Genomic DNA, 12,153 nt, shown 5'->3' with positions numbered 1-12,153 from the left:
AGTTACTACATTCCTTGTAATTAATAAATTATTTGTGAGGAGGCACTTCACTACCTTGTAAATATTATATTCCTGGTGAAATTTTCACAGACTAGTTTTCTCATTCATTGTTGATTTCTGCGTGATTCCATTATTGTGGTGGTGATGGCACAATGGTGATTTTGCTGCTTCATTTATTCTACATCTACTAGCTGGCATTCTGCTTAATCTTCTCCCCAAATGTTTGTTTATTCATTTATTATCAGTATGGGCTTGTGTATTCTTGTTTTATTCTATGGATTATAACACATTAGTGTCATTATAAATCTGGTTCCTTTGTACTTTTTACATGTTTTCGTCATTTTTTTTTTTTTTTTTTGATGAGGGAGGTTAGCCCTAAGCTAACATCTGTTGCCAATCCTCCTCTTTTTGCTGAAGAAGATTGGCCCTGAGCTAACATCTGTGCTCATCTTCCTCTATTTTATACGTGGGACACCTGCCACAGCATGGCTTGATAAGTGGTGCATATGTCCGCACCTGAAATCTGAACCTGCGAACCCCGGGCCACCGAAGCAGAGCGCGCAAACTTAACCACTATGCCACCAGGCCGGCCCCTCTTGTCATTTTTTGAACACTTTCTATTTTCAGGCACAAAAGGTATTCCAGTTTATCTTGTATTCTCTTTGCCCCTCCTTGGAATTAGCCATTTCTTCAAGGAACGCTATTTCCTTTTAGTGAGGAATGGTACCTAGACACCAAGAGCTGGGCACAATGGGTTATATTCAGCCTAACCATTTCAAGACTCCACTTTTCAAGCTTAAGTCTATTTTATTCATTGCTTTCTGGTGCCGTGTAACATTTGCAACCGAGTCTCTTTTAAACTTTTCCTGTAATCTTACATAGATTTTTTTCTCCCTCACTCTCACGTCGTTTTTTATTTTCTGAAGTGTGAAGTTATCTGGGGTAGATAACTTATCTTCTCTCCTCATCTCAAAATTATTTTGTCAACAACCCAACCATGGCAGTTCTATATCTTTCTCTACCTTTACGTAAACTTTGACCTTCTATTTTGTATCTGGGAGAAAAGTATCCCTCCTCCTCTTTCAAACTGATCCTACCACCTCTTGATTCCATTTTCTTCTGTCTCCTCAAGGACCCCCTCCATCTGTGCTTCTTTTCCTTCTTACGTTTTTTTCCATCTCTTCTTACCCACACTATAATTATTTTCTTGTAAATTCTCAGATCTTCTCTATATAGAAAAAAGTCTTATGCAATCCTCCAGCCCTTAGAGAAAACAGCCGAACTCTGCTTTGTTTCACTATCAAGGTGCTTCAAAGAGTAATCTACATTTTCTGCCTGTATTATCATAGTACACATTCTCCTTGGGGACTGGCAAAGATCTCAGCCCTTCAACTCAATTTGCTCTCTTCGAAGTCATCCATCATGGTAAAATCACCCATTCTACCCTTCTAAAGGAGTTAATACCTCTTAGGAAAAAGATGATGTGGGGAAAGATTGAGAATTGGTGTTAAAAATGAGGTGTTAATAAATAGTGTTTGAAATGAGAATGAGAAATGGTGTTAGAAAACATGGTTTCAGCTGTTTACCCATGTGGCAGCAAAAGAAACTACGATACACAAAACTATTTTTCTGTAAAATGGAAAGAATGGATTCTTTCTTCATCAGAATATTCTAGTGACCAACTCTGTAAACTGTAAAGCATCACACAAATGTTAGTATTTATTAATAGATAGTGAAAAATACATATTATAACTTTACCTATAAAACTATAAAACACTAGTAAAAGTCAGTGTTAATTATTAGAAGATTAAAAAACATATAAGTACGGTTATATCTCTTACCTTCGCTTTTCATCTCCTTCATAAATTTCACTTCCTCTCTGTCCTTAGTTACACTACAAGGTCAATCCTCAGCTATCTCTGTTTTCCTTCCCCTGATCTTTTTTTCTTTTTAGACATAAGATGCTGTCGTGAGTCCAGCCTTGTTGGGAGTGAATTTTCAGTCACTGTTTTCCATCCAGTCCTCTTTGCTAAGCCTGTACCTCACAGTTGTCACTGCCTGTTGGACAAATTCACCTCGGGGACTTCTGCCAGGTTTGAGTTGATTCAAACTCAAACAATATCAGCCTGTTTTTCTTTCCTCATAAATTCTATTACTTGAGAAAATTCCAAGGATTTTCCACGCAGGACACTCAAGTCTTCCAGGAGTGGTGCAGGCAAGGTCTCTGGAGGAGAGGATAAGGGCTTTTCTTCGATTACTTCACCACTTTTGAATTCCAGTCATATTTGTATATTTTCTAGGAGAATTATCACTTTTTATTTGATACCACAATATGAGAAAAATTTATCTTTATTGGACTGTTACGTTTTTAAATATTGTGGATAAATACACGTAACATAAAATTTACCTTCTTAACCATTTTTAAATGTACAGTTTAGTAATGTTAAGTATATTTACGTCGTTGTGCAAACAATATCCAGAACTTTTTCATATTGCAAAACTGAAATTCTGTACTCATTAAACAATAACTCCCCATTTCTCCTTTTAGTTTTTTTTGAGAGTATCAATGCCTATCTTACCACACGTTACAATTGCTAAACGGATTATTACAGGCCTTTTTGTACAGTGGATGCTCAGGAGATTTGAAATCACCAAAATTCAATAAGCATTTTGTGATCACCTAATGTATCCTAGGCTGTGTACTAAGCAATGAGAAGTGAGGGAGGAGGATAAAAAAAAAAATGAAAGAGGTAGCACCCTCAAGGATTTTCAGAATTATAGAAACTACAGATATAAAAACCAGTGATTAAGAGAACAGTAACAACAATAATACACTTTGGTTGAGAATCACTGCTATAATTGAAGGTACATATCAATACTAGGAAATGGCAAATTTTGCTTCACAATTGAGGTTAGCATCATAAAAACAGAAATCTTATTTTTATTTCTCACTAAAATATTCCTAGATCTCAGAATCGTTCAATAAATATTTAATATTTATTGAATGATTGAATGAGGTGACATCTGAGTTGGGTTTTGTTGTAATAATAGGATTTTTCAGATCAAACGGTAAGAGGAAAGTTTAGGAAAATGGAAACACATAAATGAAGACGTTAGAAACAGAATTGCATAAAGGCAATATGGAAGCTAGGTTTGATAATAGTATCAGGTATACGGAGGAAATAAAGAGTAGCTACGTTAGGAAGGGAGGGAGGAAGGAAGGAAGGAAGGAAGGAAGGAAAGAAAATAGCAAATAAGTGAAAACAATCTCACTGATAATCTTATTTTCTACTCTTTCCCAAACCAAGGAGAGGACAGAATTCTGTTTCTAAAGGCCCATTCAGAGAAGTTCATTCAGAGTGTGCCCAGGGAAAGCGGATAGAGGGAAGGCTTGGGATGGGAAGGCAGAAGCTTCCCAAAAGACTGTAAAAGGCATGGGTTTTATGACCTGTGGGAACCTCCCAGACTCAATTCTACCATCACATTGAGGCTAAATGACCTCACAGACCAAGAGCTGTAGGGGGTATCTCAGGAGGCTGGGTCAGGGCCTTCATTCCCCTATCTTAGCAAGTACTAACATGCCCAAGGGAGGCTCTGAGGTAAGATGCCCCCCCATTCAAGAAATTCAGAGGAACTAACTAATGACTACTTCAGCAAAGACCAATGTGGACCAAAGTTGAGGGTTTTTCTGAATTTTTTTTAATTTCAGGAGACATTCCCTCCCCAACAGAACTTTTGCATTATGCTGTGCACTGGGTGGCAAAGAAAAACCCTTAAATGAATTAATTTCCAGGCAGCATGGATGGATATGGGCTTGGAGTAGATTACAGTTGCTTGGATAAATAAAAGATACAGGATATATATTTTCACCCTGTACTATAGAATTAAAGGCAAAGCAAAGCAGTTGTCTAAAAAAAGGATACCTACGTAAGGCATTGCAGCCTATGCTTTTAAGCAGCCAATTATCAGGATAAGACATCAGGTTATCAAGAAAATTTCAAAATTGGAGCTTAAAAGAGTAAAAGGGGAGCTGGAAACATGTTCAAAGAAGGTAGAGCTAAAGTGGGGTGGAAAGGAGGAAGGTGTAGCAAGGTGAATGAGATGGTGTGATGCTTAATTTTATGTGTCAACTTGACCGGCCATGGGGTGCCCAGCTTAAACATTATTTCTGGGTGTGTCTGTGAGGTTGTTTCCAGAGGAGATTAGCATTTGAATCGGTGGACTGAAGAAAGCAGAGTGCCCTCCACAATAGGGCTGGGCATCATCCAATCCACAAGGGCTTGAGTAGAACAAAGGGTGGAGGAAGGAGGAATTCACTCTTTTTGCCTGCCTCACTACTTGAGTCGAGACATCTCTTCACATCTTCTCCTGCCCTTGGACTGAAATTTACATCATCAGTTCCCCTGGTTCTAGGCCTTCGGATTCAGACTGAATTAGACCCACTGGCTTTCCTGGGTTTCCAGTTTGCAAATGACCGATCACGTGATTTCTCAACCTCCATAATCTCATGAGCCAATTTCTCAAAACCTCTATCTGTCTCTCTCTGTCTATATATATATACACATACATGTATACACACACAGATACATGTATATATACATATGTATGTGTGTGGGCATGTATATGTGTATGTATAGCTTAATAATCTATTGGTCTGTTTCTCTGAGAATGCTGACTAACACAGATGGTCTCTGTGAAGGTGTGTCCAATAGACAAGCCTTTCTCCACTTCCTCAGTTTGCCTCAGGCCGAGCTGTCAAGCTTCTTGGTGTTAGAGTGCTTTCAGTACTGAGAGCCTAGGGTTGGACTACTTAATTCTTTTCCTCCACTTTTAGGTTAAACACCTTAAATATCTTTAACACCATTTTAGTCATAATAATAAGATCATTTCCACAGGGGAGTGTCATGAGGCCTAATTAGTATGTGTAAAGAACTCTGTGATCTTACAAGGAAAGGAGTGCAGAGCACTATTCAACCTGAAAACCAAAAATGGATGAAGATATGGCTCAATTCAGTTAGAGCCACAGTTACCCAACACACTGGAAGGAAACGTGAATCTCTCCATGGGGATACTTTCCAAAGTCAGGATTTTGTAAAGTCAGTATTTCCCCACTGAAATAGTACGTTTTCATTTCATCAATTTGGGAGGCAACCTGCTGCTGTGGAAAGGATGAATACACAAGAACCGGGTTCTAATCCAAGTTAACCTGCCACTACCTAGCAGTGCAAAAATTAATTGGTCCTTTCACAGCTTTGGGTGTAGTTTACTCATCCATAAATTGAGTGGATTGAACCAAATGACATCTAAAGTTCTTTTCAACGCCAACATATTCATGACTGAAATTCCTGGCTGTACATTAGACGAATTCAGTTCAATCAATATCTACTGAATAGGTTCTATGTGGCAGGCATTGTGGTAGTCTCTAGGCAAGGTCTGCCTCTTTGCACAACTTCAAAGACACCATCCATATAGAAGACAGTGCTAATCATCACCCTCTAGTAGTGTGCAACTTTATGGTCTTGGATACTCAATTAATGAAGCCCAGTCATTGAACAGGGAATAGAAAGATGAACTCAGTTGCATTGGTGGGGAGCAAACTAAAGCTTCTCCAATGAGTTGATGTATGAATTGGCTTTTGAAAGACGAATAAAAGTTTGCTGGCATGCAAAGTGGATTAGGAAGGAGTTTAGGGAAAGGGTTCCGGTGAGAAAGAAAAGAAGGTACAAAAGCATAGAATATAGGTGAAGATTTGCTAGAATATAAACTTCAAGGGGGGATGGAGGTGACTTCCAATACACTCTTATATGATGATGCGTCTCACTGTATAAACGTGATTTTTTTTTTATCTTCCCAAGCCCCAGAAAGGTGTGGTTATTTCTTATTTGCAGTCAAGATTTGTTCAAAATCTCTCTATCACAAGAGCCAAAGATGATTGAAGCTATATAGAATCAAGCACAAACAACGCAAGCTAAAACCTGCTTTGCATTTTCTGACCTATTTAAATAAGAAAAAGAACGCAGGATTCCCGTGAAGGCATATAACGTCAGGGCTGTGCGTTAGCTTTATAGGGGAATTTACAGCGTCTATGCCTGGTTTCTTCCAGAACTTGTCACAAAGAAGTGCAAATAAGGAGACTGGAGAAGCCAGCCAAGTCCTCTCTAAAATTATCCCTGTCATCAGAAACAATTAATACTATGTACAGCACAGTATTGTTCTAGGAATAGGAGCCAAGGAGTTTAGGGAGATTTGCAGATCATATAATTTTGTAACTGGATTTATGGTTGGCATTGGTTGGTGTGTCAAAGCTTAACTGGTGGGAAGATTCTAGGGGGTCCAAATGAAGCTATACAAGGGGTTCAAACAGCATTACTAGAGGAAGGAGATGGTTTATACATTCATCACACTCTTCAGGAATTTGTATCTTTCATTTCTATTTGGTGCTGGTCAAGTTGATCTGACTCAATGGAACCCTACAATGTATATGTGTGTGTTTGCATGTGTGTACGTGAATTCTTTTCCTTTGGGCACAACATTCTGTGGGTACTGAGTAAATGTCAAACCATAATATCCAGGCAACCTTTTCAGGTTGAACTAATGGAACCTCAAATGAATTCACTTGGACTCCTTTGCTCTTGTAAATCCTGAGTTCGGTCACACTTGATATTCTTTATACACTTTAACAAAAGCAAAGTCACATTGTAAGCAAAAGACTAATGAAAGCAGAGAAACAAAAAGAAGAAAATTTTTAAAAAGAAAATATAATAATTTGGTGGGATGAGCTATAATTTTTCAGCTAATATTAGATTAGTCCTACTTGTCTAGCACACTCTTTTGAGTAACTGGGTAGGGACAGAGTCTCAATTTCTCCATTACTGATCTTCAGTCTAAAAGAGACATCACGAATGGTTTCTCAAAGTAGCTTCAGTGTGTTCTTTATAAAGTGGGGATAGACATGCTCCATTCTGACTCTTCTTGTGGAAAAGTACCAGCTCCATTTTTTGTTTCATTTTTACATTTCAAGAAAAAGAGAGTTTTGGAAGAAGTCTGATTCATTAATAAATCTACCCCCTGCATCCTAGTAGACATTCAGTTTAATAAAAGCTAAGAGTACTGTTTCTCAAGCTCATGAAGAAAGAGCAGAGAAGTCAGTATTTGTATTTTTCGGTAGTCATTAATTGAAGTTTCTATAAGGCAAGCTAATTTTGAGGTCTGTGCAACTCTGGGAATTGCAGTGAGAACTGGAAGTGAGAATTTCATTAATAATCAGGAAGTAGAAAACTCATACACAGATAAGGAAATATTTTCCAAGCAGAATAAATGTTTTCAACAGCATATGTGGCTACGTAGTTAGTCCAGCTCATTAAGTCGAAATTCTAGGTAAAGCAAAACAAAAATACGGAGCTTATGTTTATCTAGGGCACAGGAATTAAAGGAAATATCCTTGTTTTCTGAAGAAAACTACAAACAAACACACCTCCCCCTTCCCACCCAACTATTCTGCACTAGATTCTCTAATGGTCAAAAGAGGATGAGTTGTAAACCTACTCTGAAAGACAGACTGAACCTGAGCATTGACAACAGGTTTTGCTGGGAGGAAAGAGTGCCACCTACTGAATCACACCTTTTAGATGTTTCTGTCAGCACTTTGATTTTCCTTGGAGTTCTACCAACCCTGGAGCACGACCTTGCTTAGAAATGCAATCTGACCTCATTACAATGCAAGCTTAGCTTTCTGCAGGCACATTGCGAAATCAGCCAGAACCCCTCGTCGGCAGATTTCCCCCCAAATAGGGCAACACTAAGTGAGAGCCGTAAGCACGGCAAGCAAAGGGGCTATGTAGAACCAAAACAGCAAGAGCAGCTGCAAAAGGGGAACAGGCATCTGTGTAATGATATGTTTAGTCACTAAACACAACTATTTTATCTTAAGATAGACTCAAAATCCACTCCACGTGTTTATGTAAAATGTTCTTATTCTCAGTTTGAGGAAAGTGCCTGACTAAATGTTTTGTTGGATTGAACTTAATTGTTGACATCTGGGATTGGTTAATGTTAATATTAACCAAAGCATTTGACTAAATAAAATGATGTGAGAGAAAGGTCTATTCTGAACATTTATTGTGTGATGTTAACATAGGAAACTAAACAGTTTAACTGAAAATCTGCTAGTTATAAAAAATTTAATAGATGGATATCAATGTTGTGAACAATATTGATTTTTAACTTCGTTTAATCTTAAATATTATATCATACTTTCTGAGTCACATACGCAAGAGGTCCTATCCGTATAAAAATCCATAGTAATGGCTCGTGGTTTGACTTCTAAGCATATTCATATATTATAAACCATGAGAACACTAGAAAGGATAAAAAAGTAAAAATATTGACCATATGTGGTTTTACCATCTGATTCACTTTGGAGCTTCCCATCATCCATTGTAATGTATAACTTATCCCTTATATATGCCTCATATTTCATCCACCTAAGATTGGCTAATAAGAAATATTTGGGGGACCATAGTTATCCTAAAGAATGGTACAACTAAATGTAAAAATTTAAAGTCAAAAGATGGACATGCACATTAATGTAAGGGAGGGCGTGTTTAGATACATTGGCCTGCTTTGTGGCAGATACCAATGATGTCTATAATAGAATAAGGAATTCAAGAAAATTATGTAGATTGGCCTTGAGAAATTCAGAAGCATCAGCCAGCCTTGAGCTAGGCGAAGAGGAACACTTTAACAGAACATCTTAACCCAATTAAATAGCTATCCCCAGGCATCTTGCTGTAGTAAGTAATTGAAACCAATGACAAATGTTCTGCTTTCATAAAGGGCATAGTGTTAGGAAAACCTAAACATTTTTCAGTTGTTATTACTGTTTTTCATGCTTTGAATGTAAAATGTTTGAAAATACTAGAAAGGAAGTGGTCCAAAAAACAAATATGAGGTCATGGGAAATGGACATAGGAGGCAACCTAAAAGAGCTCCCACAGGCCAAAGCTGGAACAATTTGAACAATAAAATAAAGAATATAATATTGGATTATAACCCAAAGTATAAAATAAATACACATGTATCCATACTGATATAAATAAATAATTGAATAAATAAATAAATGAAGGAGAATAGACAAATTTTTCTTGCAGAATGTTGGTATACTCCCATTTTTGAGTGTGGATTGGACTTAGTGACTCACCTCCAGTGAATAGAGTATAGAAAGGGAAAAATAGTAACTTCACAGTGGAGAATCTTGGCAAGCACTTCGTGTGATCAAAATTAATAGTATCAGTGATGTTATACAGATGTCATGTGCCCCCTGGTGTGATATGATGAGAAGGCCCTCACCTCTGTGGTGTTCCCTCCAAAAACCCACAACCTCACTCTAATCATGAGAATATCTCAGACAAATCACACTTGAGAAATATTCTACAAAATACTTGACCAGTACAGCTCAAAACTGTTAAGGTCATGAAAAACTAGGAAAGACTGTGAAAATGTCACAGACCAGATGGAACCAGGAGATATGACAACAAAATGTAATATAAAGTTCTGGATTGAGTCTTAGAATAGAAACAAGAGAATAGTGTAAAAACTGGTGAAATCCAAATAATGTTTGAAGTTTAGTTAACTAGTAATATATGAATGTTGGTTTCTTAGTTTTAACAAATGTAAGATGATAATGTAAAATGATGGCATTAGGAGAAACTGAAACTGGGTAAGTAGTATAAAGGTATAATTCAAACTATCTTTGCAACTTTTCTGTAAATCTAAAATTATTCCAAAATAAAAAATTTATTCAAAACGTTTGAAGAAAACATTCTTGTGGGAACAAAGTTTATCAAGTTTCCGGGTCTTAAGATATGTAATTATTGTGGATCCTCTGTACTTTTAACATTATTTGTTGAATTTCATTGCTATATATAGTCTTCATTAAAATTAATTTATTTGCAACATTTCTGTTCAAAGAAGTTACCAGTAGCAGCCTTACATTGTACGCAGATAACATCAAGACTTTAAGTAGGTAATATCCGGATAAAAGGTGATATTGACCTCAAAGGAAGTGGTGAAAAATGGTTAGTTTTTGCAGATATTTTGAGGATGAAATCAGCAGATTTGTTGAAGTATTAGAAGGTGCAAGAGAAACTGCTAATTCAAAGATTTCTGTATGGTTTTGAGCCTGAGAAACTGGAAGGATGGTGTTACCATTAGTTGAGATGAGAGAGACTTCAAGAGGAGCAGGTTTCTGAGGTGGGAAAGGGGGATCATTACTCAGATTTGGATATATTATCTTAGAAATTAGGCTTAAGATACCCATTTAAGCAATGTATTGGATATTTTAAATATGTATTTTAGAGGAAATATCCAAGCTAGAGATAGAAATTTGGGAGTCATTAGCATATAGATGAGAACAAATGATAACAGCAAGGAGGTGAATATGCAAAGAAAAGAGAAGAGGTCCCTGGGGTCCTCCAATGTGAAGAGAGATGGTACATGAGGTGATCCAGAAGTGATAAATGAAGCAGGAAAAAAACAAGGTGAGAGTTCCCAGGCCATGGCACAGGGAGGGAAACTTAGGTAGCCTCGTGGACAAATTGAGGTAAAGGGACAGAGCTGAGAGTTCAAGGAGACCAAAGTGGCAAAAATTCACATGGCAGAGTATCGAAGAGGAGAGAGTTTCAGAGAGAAAACTCTGGATATATGCAGCGGGCCCCCTCTCAGATATTCAGCAGAGTAGAAATCAAGATATACCCATGAAGAGACTAATAAAGGCTAGAGAAAGTACCCATCTGAGAGAATTAGAGGGAAAAGTGCCTGGCACTCACAAGAGGCTGAGAATAGTGCCTATTCCTAATAACAAGATTGAAAAAAACAACAACCCATAATGCACAAGGCATTGGGTGGAGTACTCAGAAGGGTTTGTCTCAGAAGTAGAGAATAATTATTCCTAGACCAATGCTGCTCTGGTCCTGCCTAATGAAACTTAAAAGAAAGACTTGAAAGAATTAAACTGCTTTCAAGTAAATAAATTGTGTCCGAATACAAAGCTCAAGAATATTTATAGAAATACACAAAAAAATATCCAGCACCCATCAAGATAAAATCCATAATGTCTGTTGCCCAATCAAAAATTAGAAGGCACGCAAAAAAGCAGAAAAACATAACCTGTAATAAAGAGAAAAATCAATTGATTGAAACTGACACAGATGTTAGAATTAGTAGACAAGGATATTAAAACAATTATAACTGTACTCCATATGTTCACCAAACTAAAGGAAGAACTGAACATGTTAAGTAGAGATGCAGAATATATATATAAAAAAAGACCCAAATCAAACTCTAGAGATAAAAATTACAATATGTGAAATTTAAAATACACTTTATGAGACTAATGGAAAATTAGGCCCTGAAGAAGAAAAAAATAATAATAGTGAACTTAAAGTTATAGCAATAAAAACGATTCAAAAGGAACACATAGAGAAAAAAATAAATGAACATCAATCAGCCTAATGTGCTTTCATTTGAGAGGACTCTCATTTGAGTCCCTGAAAGAGAAAACGGGGCACAAAAAATCATTTGTGGCAATAATAGCCACAAATTTTCCAAATTTAAAGATAACTATAAAGCAACATATATATGAAGCTCAACAAACCCCAAGTTAAAAAGAATTAAAATAAAAACTTCAAGAAAACAATACCAAATCACATCATAATCAAATTGCCCAAACCTGTGTAAAAAGAAATCTTAAAATCAGCCAGAGGGGAAAAAAGACACATGTGAACTATCAGAGCCACAAGAAATCTGAGGAGAAATAATAACTAAATATAATGTGATATCCTGGATGGGATCCTCAAACAGAAAAAAAAAGACTTTAAGTAAAAACTAAGGAAATTTGAATAAAATATTGACTTTAGTTAATAATAATGTATGAATATCACTTCAATAGTTGTAACAAATGCACCATAGCAATGTAAGATGTTAATAATAGAGAAAACTAAGTACACAGTATATGGAAGCTTTCTGTACTATCTCAGCAATTTTTTGGCAAATCTAAAATAAAAATGTTTATTTAAAAAATGTATGTATAGAAGGAAAAAACCAGAATAATGGCAGATTTCTTGTGAGAAACAATACAAGAGCATCAGAAATGGT

The sequence above is a fragment of the Diceros bicornis genome, chromosome 8 (assembly GCF_020826845.1).
Source record: "Diceros bicornis minor isolate mBicDic1 chromosome 8, mDicBic1.mat.cur, whole genome shotgun sequence".
Classification (NCBI taxonomy): domain Eukaryota; kingdom Metazoa; phylum Chordata; class Mammalia; order Perissodactyla; family Rhinocerotidae; genus Diceros; species Diceros bicornis.
The sequence above is the reverse complement of the archived record's forward strand: the minus strand, read 5'-3'. Positions refer to the sequence as shown.